A 14,357-nucleotide genomic window follows, 5' to 3' on the forward strand; every position below is an offset into this window, starting at 1 on the left:
TGTGGCAGTGTATGTTTCATCACTGTCTGCTTTTGTTTTCTTTCTGAATACACAAACAAATCCATACAAAATCTTTTAGTCGGTTTTAATGTAGTTGTAATGATCATGCAAAAATCACCAAAGTGTAGTTTAAATTGAAGCCACAGATTTATTTAGAGGATACCATCTGCCAAAGAAGCTATAGCTCAAAACCAAATGCTTCTCTGTTACTTATTATTTTCTATTGGTGGCTCTGATGATCGCCTTACTCTCTCACGTCCCCTCTCTCTCTCTCTCTCTCTCTCTCTCTCTCTCTCTCTCTCTCTCTCTCACTCTCACTCCTCCACCTCTTCATTTGTAGATTCCTTCCATCACCACTAGGGGCTTTCCACACCACGCCGTTCCGAGAGTGGTTTGGATCCGTCCATCTCCCTGCGCTACTCGGCACGGAGACTCTAGACGCGCAGCGCAGTGGTAGACGAGGGCGCACAGAGTGTCTATCCTTCTGATTTTATTTTTTATCACACAGAGGATCGTACACCTTTCATTCCGGGAGGAAGCGGCAAGTTGAGTGGCCGACACCGCATCCCACTGCAACTTGTCAAGGCACAAGGTATTTGTTTCCGCCGCACGATCTCAAAGGTTGGACTTTGGTGGGTCGTGATTTTTTTTTATTTAATAGGAAAGTTGACGGTGCCGTGGTTTGGTCTTGTAACATACAACTCCGCCGGACTTGCAGAAAGCATTTTGCCATTGCACTGTAAGAGTTGTTTTTGTCCACCACTATAGAGGGGAAATTGCATAAATGCATTCACAGTGATTTTGGTGCGTTTGTGTGCGTGCGCGTATTTGTCTGAAGAGGTGCCTCTTTGCATTTCATTGAACCTTTTTCCTCTTTACTTCAAGACTGGACACCACCGCCTAACTTGTTGCCACTTGTAACACAATTAACGGAGTGGTAGTCGGTAATGAGCGCTGCGCGCACGAGACCAGTCGTGATCCCTGATCATTTTAAATGGTTTTGACAGTAAACGGGCTAATACAGATTTTCAGGTTACGGCGAAGTAGGAAATGGTTTCCAACGGCTGACACAAGCTGTGAAATGTCTGCACTGATAATTACGTCGCGGGCATTTATTGTATAGCAACATTTCAGTGAAATCTCCACTGTAGGATTGGGCAGCAGCAGTAGTGTGCGCATGTATTTCATGTGGCATCGCTTTGAAACATGTGAACACTCCTGTTTTAAGAATTTTCAGCTATAACCAAGAGTGTAAAATGTGTGTAAATAGGCAACACTGCAGACTTTCATAAATTAATTTATAGGGGAGTAGAATGACTGCACGCACGCACATCCCGCACTGTGGGATGCGTTTCCGAGGACTGCGGCCACTTGATGCGCCAACAGGATGCATTTGGGGAAGTTGGATGTGTGCCACTGTGCACTATAAAGTCAGGCTGTTGAATGGCTGAATGCAGACTTACAAGCGTACTACCATCTAAACATTTTTTATTTATTTTTTTTTTATCAGGAAACAATATATTGAATTCGTGCTTATCCGGCTTTGCGATAATCCTTCACAGAGTTGTTGTGGATTAAAAAGTTAATGTCTCGTTACAGAGAATAAGGGTTACAAATAATAACGGTCGCTCGTTTCTTTTCTTTAAAAAAAAAAAAATCACTTTTATAACTGCTGTGCAAATATTCATATCACCATCAATGAAGTCAGGTCATTCATATTTTGTATTTTAATCATGTTTTAATCTTCACGTCGATTTAATAGATATCCAAAAATCTGATTAGCATCAACACCTATTTATATCCTGTTTGTTTAAGGCATGTTGCTGGACATGATCCAAATTTTGTGCCACATGCTTTTCTGTTACAGTGTCTTTGAATTATGCCTCTCTCCTTCTCAATCCACAACCTTTCATTGTGATTTGTTGCCTTCAATTTATTTCAGACCAACTGCCCAGATTATTTGTAGACATGACATTTAAATTTACTTCAATATCGTTTGTTTAACTCATAAGACAGTCACTGGTGGGGCAGACGGACGGTAGCTCATTAAATAAAAAGCTTCATTGTGCTGTAATTTAGCTTCCTGTAATCTCAAAGATGCTGTACTGCCATACATTCATCAACTACACATTGATCAAATTAATTCCATCCCAACTTGATATTTGTTTTGTAGCAAGGCAGACACCTCATCTCTGTGGTATCGGAATGAAATACAACCTATTCCCAACAGTATGGACTTGTATGTATGCGCTCAATATCTCAGAATAAGATCTGTGACCGTGGGGTCACAGTACACTTTAAGATGGATATTACTGAGTGACCTTGGCTGTGGTTAGAAATGCTCAAGTTTCCTCCTTTAGGGTGTCGGTGTTGCACAGATATGTGTGGGTGTAAGTGTGTGTACGTGGGGAGCTGTGCTTTTGTGAGACCGCCTGCATGCCTCAGTTTATCACTTATCACGAGCTAATTGGTGTTTGGGAAAGTGAGAGGAATGCCCTTTGTCGCAGTAACCAATGAATTGCTTTACGTTTCCAATTAGATTGCGGTCTGTACAGGAACCTTTCAGAGAGGCCGCACCTCTGGGTGAGGACCGTGACCTTCACTGACCCCATGTTTGGAGAATTGATTTTTGCAGGTTACAATTGAGGATGGAAATTGGTTGGTGTAGAGATCAGCAAAACCTCAGGCCGATTAAAGACAGATTTTGCTTCACACTTTTGCTTTACAGTTCTCTATAACGTTAAGTCTCCCCAACATGTCTTGTTGTATTCTCATAAACAATGTTATCAATGAAACAAAATAACCTACAACGCATATCTTATTGTATATTGTGCTTTTTTGTGAAGTAAAAAATAAGTAAAGACGTAGTGTGCAAAACCTTCCAGAAGAAATACAAGTATTCAATCATCTTTTCTTTTTTTTTTACATTAATTAGGGTGTTTTCTAGATTTCTGCCATGCTAAGAAGAAAAAAAAAATGTCTGCACCATTGTGCAAATGCCTCAAAGTGTGGTGATTGAGGTCTGTTACTGTAATTTATTTATTTATTTACTAAACCCATCTTAACTGGAGTCACAGTAGGCACTGTAAACATTTTTTAAATAAGATCAGCTAGTTGGCAGATACGTTCAGATATACATGTGCACACATCTCCTAAGGTGATACTGAATATGAAATATAATATATTCTCTGCAAGGAAAAAAAAAAAAAGGTATATGTTTGCCGCCTTACTGTCCATTACAGCCACGTATCTGCTTCGTATCCTAGACTCATTTATTCAGCCGGTGGTCTAACCAGGGTGTACATTACAAGGGCCATGTAGCAGTAACCCAGATGGCAGAATGAGCTGATTGTGATTTATGTACCAAAAGTGAATGCATTACTGTGAGCTTCTGGAGTCAGTGCCAATTCCAAGCAGGCATTTTCACACATTTTCAACAAACACGCACACGCACACACACACACACCTACACACGCACACACACACACACACACACACACACACACACACACACACACACACACACACACAAAAATAGAAGCTCACTACAAAACTTTGTGTGTTCATACAGTAAAAGTTCTCTCTCTCTTTTTCACACACACACACCCACGCACACACGGGCCTCCTGAAAAATCATTTAGATGAAGCAGTCCACCGTTGTGAGACATTGATTACCGTTTACCAAGCTGGAGCATAAATGCAGTGTGTGAAGGAGAGATGGCTCAGATAGACACGGGGAGAGAGCAAGAAAAAAAAAAGGAAGAGAGAGAAAGAGAGAGAGTGGGAAAGAGAAAGAGAAAATGAGAGCGGAAGAGAGGCTGATAGATGATAGTGCTGTGGCAGTAAAGATGACAGATAAAGGGGTAAACCAGGGGATATTTATGGCTGACAGAGAGGGGACCGATTAGGCCACCTAATTGATCTGGACCTGTGGTTAGGTGCCTAGTTCATTCTCAGCCAGTAGACTCTCTATCTCTCTCTCTCTCTCTCTCTCTCTCTCTCTCTCGCACAACACACGCACATTTTCAGTCACACTCCTGACTGCTCACACCTGCTGTCTAGGTGCTGGTCAGGGAGGGTCAGCCCGTAGTAACTTCATTACCCCCTCCGGGCAGGGAGTGAATCAACCATATTAACTCTTGAGCTCTGTGATGGGATCGCTGGGTAGGAGGAGATAGAGAGCTGAGGGCTGTGGACAGGCTCCATGGTGGATTTTCCAGCCATGTTTGTACCTAATTTCAAGGAGAGGGTTACAGGCAACACTTTGATCCAACAATTTTAGAGGACTGTGGCTTTGCTGAAGAAACTCAGGTAGTTTTTTTATGCTTTTACTTGTGATGAAACAGGCTGCTAATACATTCTTTGTTGCATCTGAGGATACATTGCTGTGAGCTTGTGTTGGAGCAAGGTAGCTGAAGCTCTTTCCCGGGGCCCACTACTGTATGCTGTTCAAATTATCATCAGCATCGTGTTTTGTCATCATTTATATTTAAAAAGAGTTGTTGCACATTTTTGTGAATACGCTTGTGTTTGCTTTCTTGCTGAGAGAAGGTTGATCCCACTCTCATGTTTGTACGCTAAATACAGGCGAGAAACTGAGCTTAACCCAGTGTATATGCTGGAAGCAGTCAAATAAATAAGAAATTATACAGAATTTGTTTCATCTGTACACAAACAGACTTGTAAAAAGTTGTTGTGGTTCGACAGGAATTTACGTAAAGGAACTGATAACGTGTCTGTTGGTAAAGTCTGGAGATGTAAGTCGGCAGATTTTTCTTGAACATCAACATCCGCTAAATGAACATCTGCTTTTCTGTCCTTGGACCCTCACATCGGAAAAGGAAAAACAAAACAAGAGCAAACCACATCAACATGGGCTGATGGCCATTTAGTGCTTTGATGATTTTATATACACATTTGAAAGCAGTTTTAGCATTTTTTAAAACTAACAAAACAATGATAACCGTGGTTAGATTCACATTTTAAAAGGTTAAAAGTCATTCCCAACCCAACCAACCAAACAAAGAGTTAAGCAAGAAGTGGATAAAATGAACACTAACAAATTCAGACTGCTGTCCTTATGATGCAGTTAAATCTGTTCATATCCATGAGATTGGCCTCTTCAGCCATTTGAAGCCAAAATAGCATTACTGGATGGAGACTTCAAACAAAATCTGAATGCCTGCTTTCAATATACAGTAAATTAAAAAAATCAAAGGACTCTTCTTAACAGGATTAAAGTATGGACATGTAGGCAGACTAATGCATTGCTGAGGATATTTTGTTTGTATCATAATTGTACTGCGCTGCACTGAAATTAAAAAGAAAGAAATCATATCTAGACTAAAAAAATGACATTGACATCCAGCTTCTTGACAGCATCATGATTTTAATTGCATTCATTCTAAGCTCGGCAGTTGAACACGGCAGTGATTAAAGATCAGAGGACAAACATATATTATGTGAATTTTGTTGGTGTTTTAATCTGATCCTTTTATTTCTTTTTTAACTTTCCCTGTGATTCAGAAAGCCGCACCCTTGTACATAGCTGTCCATCTGTTAAGCCATTCTGATTGCAACGGTGAACATGTTGCACTTGAGTGTGTACAGTACAGTGTGGATGGTTGAAGAAGGCTATTTCATGTTCTGTTCTACTGCTGTGCTGTTGTTTGTTCCTGTGTCTCAACACCTAATGTGCATGATTTCCTGGAAGCAGGATTCCATCTCCAGGTAGTCAATATGCTTTCTGTAGCTGGTCTGCTGTTCTAGGTTTGTGCCTCTTGCACTGGAGTGGGAAGAACAACGGCTTTGTAAACAGGCAGTTCTTCACCTGGATGTCACGGTTCACAAAGACTCTTCCTCGGAGTCTGGCATAACCCCACTGGCAGAGCTTATGCGGCGGTGTATTTCTGCATCAGTGTCGGCTTTGGAGGGATGAAGGCTGCCAAAGCAGGGAAAGTCATCCACGTTTTTTAGGCTGAAATATTTGATGTGTGTTGAGTCACACACACACAGTGTTTCACCACACACACACATGTGCTCGTGCACACTCGTACGCATACAAATGGCCGCAGACATGAGGGGATTTTTTGGTTTGCAAGAGATTAATATGAACAAAGGATTAGAGGTGATGTGAGGAAGAGTATGTTTTTATCGTATTGTTCTGTTTGCTCTTCTCAGATTTATGCACATAACCCCAGTGTGAGAGGAAGATCTGTGGTCATTTTTAATAAGTAAATTATCGACACTCAATAGTAGCTGATTTTATCCTCTATTTCTTAAGTGACTGTGATGCCAGTAAATATGAGTTTCATTCTGTTTGACAGGGGAAGCTCATGCTTTTTCAGCTCTTGTCTCATATCCGATTATCTACTGGCAGTATAAGGTGACATTTTTGCAGGCTGAAGATGCTCATTGACAATGAGTGTCCCTGAAATTAGATTTATGATGGGCCGTTTCAAAGACCTACAGAGTGACTCGGGTACTGTCATAATGGAGAAGACATAGCTCTCTCTCAAGTCCAGATGACTCACGAACGAACCCATGCAACACTTCATTTTTTAAAATACGCCTATTTAATGAGTTCAATTCATTAATTGAGTTTAAAGCTGAATTGTTTTCAGAAGATAAAGTGGCAGACATGAATCTTTCATCTTTGTGATTGAAAATACACGAGCATTTTATTAATACCGAGTACAATTAAGCATTTTTTATTCCAAACAGTGTTTGTATGTTCCCCATTTAAGCAACTGTTTTAAAAGTAGTACACAAAAGTGCAGCATTGTGGCTCAGTATTTAGAACTGGTGCTCAGAGCAAGAGGAATCCACACTCCAGCTGCCCCAGTTACCTACCATAGTTCAAATTCATGCACGTTAGGTTGATTAGAGACCACAGAATGTCCACAGATGTGTATGTGAGCACAAGCGAGGGTCGATCCATGTCAGTCCATCTGTGAACTGGCAACTTGTCGTGGGTATTTTCTAGCCTTCTGTACAATCTAGGCTGGGACAGGCTCCAGCACCTTGTGACCCCGAGTCGGAATAAACGGATAAGACAATGGATGAATGAGCAAGTCAGTACAGGATTTTGTCAAAATTACACTCAAAAGCTTTTCACTCAGTGTCTGGAAATGCAGCCTAGCAACAGAGAGTTTCCCTTCTTCAAGCAGCTTATACATGCAGGCTTTGGATACTTTTCTTTGTCTTTTTCGTCCTCCATCTCTTTCCCTCTCTCTTGCTCTTTTTCATTCTCATTTCACTCTGGCAGGACTTTAATCTTGTGGCTAATGAATAGTTCTAGTGTAATGATGTTTGGTGTGTAACATGGGACTGATTGCAATAACATAGTAATATTTTCTTTGTCTGGTTCATCAGAGGGTACAGTGTCTAATATGTGGCAACTGAAAAAAAAAAAAAGTATCCGAGTGGAGTAAACACAGCAATTTATAGAAGTAATAATGTTAATGTAAAGTGAAATATTATTTTTTATTATTGGTGTTATTGTATACTGTCACATAAACCAGTTGTTACAGCAATGGGTGATTAATATAAAAGTCATAATACATTCCAATTGCTTTATAGACTGAAACTGTAGCTAGTTTACACTCTCTGCTTTGCAGCTTTGAAAATGGGAGATGATGAATAGTATTGGTAACATTATATAGTTTATGTAGTATTTGCATAAGATAGAACTCATATGTAGTTACATTATTATACTAACTCCTACACTGTTATAATCTATATCATTATCATTGTATCTGGAGGGATGTGTTGTAAGTGACAGCTTTGGTTTGCATGGACATCACTTCCTCCGGGCAAAGTAGTAACTCTTATTACAGCCCCCTAAGAGACTCCTTAGGATTGGAACTAAGTTGTCTACCAATGTGTTGCTGTTGCCACCTTGCAGCAGCATAATGGAAAAGACATCCTTAAATAATTGTTGTTTAAGTGATTCTGAGCCATTGGAGCAAATCTCAGTCGGGCATCAGAAAACGGCCACCATCATACAGTATGATGTGATACAAAAATGACATGTTTAGTTGTGAATTTGAATTTCCCTCTGTGCGAAAGCACCGGATAAATGAATAGTTCAGGTATGAAAGCATGGAATGTTTTTTTGAGATACTCCTTAACGATATTTCCTACTTACTGCCACCCACTAGCAAACATACACAAACACCAAAAAGGATTAACATTTTAAAGTTTTTATGTGTTTGCTGAATTATGTATTGAGAACGCACTCTAGGGAATAGTCAGTATTAGTTTTTACTGGGCAAAGGATGCTCTCACAAGCTAAAAAGAAAAGCAGACACACACACACACACACACACACACACACACACACACACACACACACACACACACACACACACACCAACATGTTTACAGATTTGTGCATAAGCATGCATGTGCATACATAAATACATCATACAAATTTAGAGCAATGCAGCATGCTTCCGTGCTGAAGCATTCAAAAAGTTTCTTTGGGAACTTTAGCATGCATTGGCCAACCAATTTGAACTCTAAACTAACTTTGCTTCTAATGGACTAAATACTGCCTTTAGAAGGCATACACATATGCAAGGAATGTTTCCAAGGTCATCAATATGCCTTCATAATAATTCTAAAATAAGAGTGATCATTCATAGAACTCTTTGCTCTGCGATAGCCCTTCAGGCTTCACTCTGTGATGGTACCAACATGCACTGGGGTCAGTCTGCTTGAGTTATCACCCTACGTCACAGATTATGGTCAAGAATCCATCAATTGAGCTGTCTGTGCTGGACAACAAAGCTTTCAGTTCAACAGTCCAGACAAATAGCTGATAATGCTGAGTTATAACTCATTTTTTCCTTTTCAATAGGAAAGGCATAATCTCTACAATACCTCATAATGGAACAGAATTCAATAATATTCCCCAGACATGTACCCAAGATGGTGTGAGAAAAAGCTGTATTGTTAAGAAGTCATGAAACTTTGACATAATCCCCATAGCTCTCTTAGAAGCAGACAATGAGAAACTTGTATTAAACTGAATATCACTTATTCAATAGTATATCACTGCTCTAATTGTAGCGTGAACTTTTGGTGTCTGGAGTGATGTGAAAAATCCATGCTACATGAGCTGGCTGAAATGCAACCAAAATTAAATAAGATTAATGGGAATTGATGTGTAATGTGGAACAATTTGGCAGTCATTGCATTCAGGGGATTGTAATTGGATATTGTGTACACTACTTAATGCCTTGATTCAGTCGGGGGCTCTAAGATAAAATCCTCAGCTCCTACACTTGTACATTGTGTCCATAGTTACCTGTTCTATAACAACACTGCACTCACTATGTGTCAGTCTCTGTAGTCTTTGTCTCACCCTCTTTTCTTGTACACTCAGTCTCTCTCCTTCTCATCTTGCGTCATGCCAAGTCGTGTATTTTAAACTTTGCTTTTTGTTCTCATTCCCAACTCCTCACATGGGAAACGCAGTTGCAGTTTTAAACATGGGGTTAACGTTGGTGATTCAAACTAAACTAGCGTTAAGGTAAAGATCATGGTTTTGATTTAAGGGCCAGTGCGTAGGATTTAGTGGCATCTATAGCGGTGAGATTGCAGATTGCAACCAAGTGAAAATTCTCCTGTGTGCAAAGTGTAGAAGAACTACAGTGGCATCCCAAAATGTAAATGGACACGGCAACAGTGCTGGCAGAGCTAATAGTGTTATACTTCTGCAACAGCACCATGGGTCGGGATGGCTTTATCAGCGGTAACCACCGTATTAGCGCAGTGCAGTGGCGGTGGCCATTAGCTAGCCAGAGGGACACCACAGAGAGACTATCATGCACTCAAATGCATGTGTTCCTGGCCGACTCTTTAAGCAAAGCGCAGAGAAGCTTGGATTACATCACACAGATTGGGTGAGCGACGTCATTCTTTGCTCAGGTAGACATTACTCCACTATATCTATTCATTGCAAATAGCTGTTTTCTGTTATATTAATGCTCTTAATCCCATATAACCTTGAAGTAGTCAACATAAATAAATCAATAGTTGACTTTTGGTTTTTACACTTGACACAGTGTCTTGAGTGAAAGTCATGTGTTTGTTTTTACCACCCATTCTTTCTCTTGGTTCTTTTGGTCTCTTGCAACAACCTGTAACATTTCTAACAGCCTCAGCTCTGCTCCCAGACCATCATTTGTCTGCTTAATGGCCACTGAGGTGTCATGTTGAGTCATAGTGATGACATATTAAGGTTTATTCCACTGTCCAATTTAAGCTCTGGTGAAAGAGCAGGGCCCATAATGTCTTCTTCCATGTAAGCAGTGCAGCTTTTCCTCCTCCTGACTTTCCCAACTAAAAATGCAAAGGACTTACCAGCTTTGTGTGTGTGCTTGCAGCCGTGCTCTCTGGACAAAGTAAATAAGCTATTCACAGACAAAAATAAATACAGAAATGTAACAGTAATGTCAGCATTTTACGATCAGCTGAATAGCAACCATTTGTTCTCAGTTAGCATGTATATAAAAATATAAAAATGATTAATCACTTTATTTCATCTAACTTGCAATTTTGTGATAACACTGTAACCAAATGAACTAGTTCCACAGGTTCATTAATTTGAGTGATATTTGTTGTGTTTCTAATGGTACAATCATCAGTCATTTTGGCAGATTTCCTGCATCAATACTAAAATGATGGTCCTGTTTATCATGGCTACCGTGGCTTATTCCACTTCCAACCAAAATGAATATTATAATCGTTGACTCAGCGTATGCCCTGAATATACACATAAGTATATTCAAAACGTAATGATTTTTTGTATTTGTTAATTAGAAAAATATCATGTTATGACTACTTTTATACGTCACGCATGCTTATAATGTAATGACTTAAAATTAGCAAAATTAATATAAACAATTGTGAACATTTGTGATGGTTGTATGTATTAGTAGTTAATGCAGGAAGAGCTGGTAATGAGGAATTCACTTTTTTAATGACAAACTGGCTTTTATGTGAATTCTGAACTTGCATTTTTAGTGTCATCATTTAAACAAATGGGGTCGTATGTCATGTTGTAAGTCATCTGTGTTGTTGATTATGCTGCCAAATGGTCTTTATCATCTAATACAGATCAGAACAAAGCAAAATTGACTGCTTTTTACTTAAGATAACACAAATCTATAGTGTTAAATGCTGGATTAAATAATAGAGATGAAGTTAACTGATATTATCCTTCCCTATTTAGCATTCCCTTCACAAAGCAAAATACATCCTACTCTTTGTAACAACATGATGTGCGGATCAGCTTTGAGGATTGTATATGAAAGATATCTTCCGTAAATTAATGTCTTAAAGTTACTTATTTTTACTATTTATACAATAAATACTAAGTCATGTTTTTGCAAAGCGGAAAATAAGTAAGTGCAATATGTTGTTTAAGTATACGAGGGCATGAAACAGGGAAATGGACTGACAATAAACCAGTAAACTGAACAATCCTGTTAGTTTAATGCACAAGTTTTAGTAGAAATGAAGAAGGAAGCAAGGTGATGGAAGAGAAACAGGGGGGGGGGGTATAACTTGGGAAGATGAAGTACAATATGTGATTTTTGTGGGTTTGACTGTTTAATATATTCCTAATCTCCCCATTAGTGCTTGCTTTGGGACTTTCTATAGTATTAGAAAAAAGGTATGCTAAGAACCCAATTTTCAAATGAAAGGACATTTCACATTTTAATGTATAACACTGGAGAAGTTGAAACATCAACAATAGCTCTGGGGAGCGATACACAGGGAAAATAGCTTTTTTTTTACATTCCTGTACTTTGTCTCACCTTACCTTGTCTTAAAATGGTGTCTTTTTTAAAAATGTGCAATTAGGTACAATTAAGGAAAGCCAAAAAGCATTTGAAACATTGATACAAACCATGATTAACATGATAAAGAATACAGTATACGGTGTGTGTTTTTTCATCATAATAAACAACTGAGGGTTGGGTAGTAAGAGTTGCTAACTTTGCAGGTTGACTGCTAATGAGCAACTCTAAACCTGCAAAAAAATGAAAATGAAAATACAATGTGAGCCACAAGGTCATAGTCACCCTAACTGCGCATCAGTACTTTAATTCTTATAAGCTATAAAAGCAACCCAGAGAGGAGGAAAAGACAGACAACAATATCAGTCTCAGATTGGATCATGTGCTGCATGACACCCTCAAGAGTATGCTCCTTTCCAGATTTGCGATCCTACAAAACCCTTAAATCTCTCAGAGGCTCAGCCAACAAAGTTAGTAAGGTTGCAAAGCAGATCTGCCAAGACGGTCTGGAAAGTTCCCTCTCCAGTGAGCTGAGGCTTTTTTCACATGTTGACGAGACTCTAAAACATTGATAAGTTGAGCTTTTAGATGAAGATTCGTGGCAGTCTGATTTGAAAAATCTTTGAGCAGTTGCCGTGGTGGTGTCATTTTGAGCAGAAATGTACTCCCCTACTGGGAACAACGCAGCCTCAGTAGTTCGTAGTACTCCACATACAGAGCATTCTAATTCAACTGTATTCATACAGGGTGATTTGAAAACACCAGCTATCTGAAAAGCTATACAGTTGATAGAGTAAATCATGTGTGCATCGTACTACAATGGACTTTTGAACTAGATGGTGGTCGGCTGGAAATTAGAGAAGTGAGTGACTTCTTGCTTACTACAGCGGTGCTTGCAACTAGCAGTTAAATCTTAATTGCAGAACAGCAGTGCGATCTGCAATTTTGTACACAGTGTGTGTATTTATACTGCAACATGAGTGCTCATTTAACAAAATGATGGGAGACCACGCACACATCCAAATGAGCAAGTGCATATGCCTCCGACAGCACCAGTGATGATGACTCTACTGGCTTAATTCACTGAACATCCACAAGAAATTACAAGCTTCAATGGGTTATGTGCTTTAAGTGTTTGGGCGTTTTAATTCATTGTTTACACATTGCTGAATTTGCTGTACTCGCATTATCTGTCTCAGAGAATTTCTGATATGAAGATGTCACATCTGTTTTTAATGGCGCACAGCTGCGTGCACACATATCAGTAATCCTGGGACACGCTGGGATTTATACTGATGATACATATCTTTGTAAAGATTAAACCGCCGTGCGTGCATGTGTTAGTGTGTGTTGTGTGTTTGCTTGCACACTGGAGTTACAGTTCTGGGCCTGTGTCTCCTCTTTGTTTCCGCAGTATAATGGGCTTTGTAAGATAATACCCAAGAGACATAACAATACTTCTGAGCTAGGGGATTTTGAAGCCGTCCCAGTTCGCAGCACCGCTTTGGCTCCAAGCTTCATCTATGATTGGAAAACCAGCAAAACCTGGATTTACCGGCAAATGATATTAATCGCGGCCGTGGTCCTCTTCACTTTATCGTCTCCTCTCCTTTCAATCACTAAGCTCTCGGTTTCAAAGCTATTTTCCTTGTACCTCCTAATTCACTCCTAGAATGACGCTCAATGTCAAAATAAGTCCATCCTCTGCAATGTTTTACTTTATCGCACCAGAAAAGAGAGACCTTGGCAGGATCAAGTTGTAGGCCTATACTACTGTAGCCGGTTTATTATTGTTAGCCATTGATAGGCTCAAAACATTTTTCTTTTCTAAAATGAGAAAAAGGTCCCAAATATTGCTCACAGATAATGCTCAGGTCTGTATTTTTGTAAAAACTAAGAACAAAAAACAATTGCAAAAAATACCTGTCAACATAAGGCTGTAAAAATAATGAAAACAAATATGTGAAAGTGAAATGAATTTAGTCTTGAATTCATATCTCACAGTAAATATATACGAAATGTGCAACAATGGGATCATCAAAAGCCAACATCTCAACTTTACATCACAAAACGTTAAGTGCAACCGATGCTGCAAACGTGAGTGAGTGAGTAGGTCTGCAAGCCTCGGGCAGTTTTCTTTTTCGATAAGTTGAGCTTTTAGATGAAAATTCGTGGCAGTCTGATTTGAAAAATCTTTGAGCAGTTGCCATGGTGGTGTCATTTTGAGCAGAAATGTACTCCCCTACTGGGAACAACACAGCCTCAGTAGTTCGTAGTACTCCACATTCGGTGCATTCTAATTCAACTGTATTCATACAGGGTGATTTGAAAATACCAGCTATCTGAAAAGCTATATAGTTGATAGAGTAAATCATGTGTGCATCGTACTACAGTAGACATTTGAACTGGATGGTGGTCGGCTGGAAATTAGAGAAGTGAGTGACTTCTTGCTTACTACAGCGGTGCCTGCAACTAGCAGTTAAATCTTAAATATATACGAAATGTGCAAAAATGAGATCATCAAAAGCCAACATCTCAACTTTA

The 14,357-nt window shown here is 39.4% G+C and overlaps 1 protein-coding gene across 2 annotated transcripts in view; it reads left to right on the forward strand.

Moving 5' to 3' along the window:
• The first annotated feature begins 416 nt into the window (after positions 1-416).
• LOC137873926 (cadherin-22) overlaps positions 417-14,357 on the forward strand; it is a 162,619-nt gene continuing 148,678 nt past the window's right edge. For both annotated transcript variants that reach the window (XM_068712440.1, XM_068712441.1), the window contains exon 1: positions 417-592. The gene's annotated coding sequence lies outside the window, so the exon portion shown is untranslated. The remainder of the gene's footprint in view (positions 593-14,357) is intronic.

This window comes from Cebidichthys violaceus, unplaced genomic scaffold, assembly GCF_023349555.1.
Source record: "Cebidichthys violaceus isolate CVI_PGR_0920_01 unplaced genomic scaffold, fCebVio1.0.p SCAF_17, whole genome shotgun sequence".
Classification (NCBI taxonomy): domain Eukaryota; kingdom Metazoa; phylum Chordata; class Actinopteri; order Perciformes; family Stichaeidae; genus Cebidichthys; species Cebidichthys violaceus.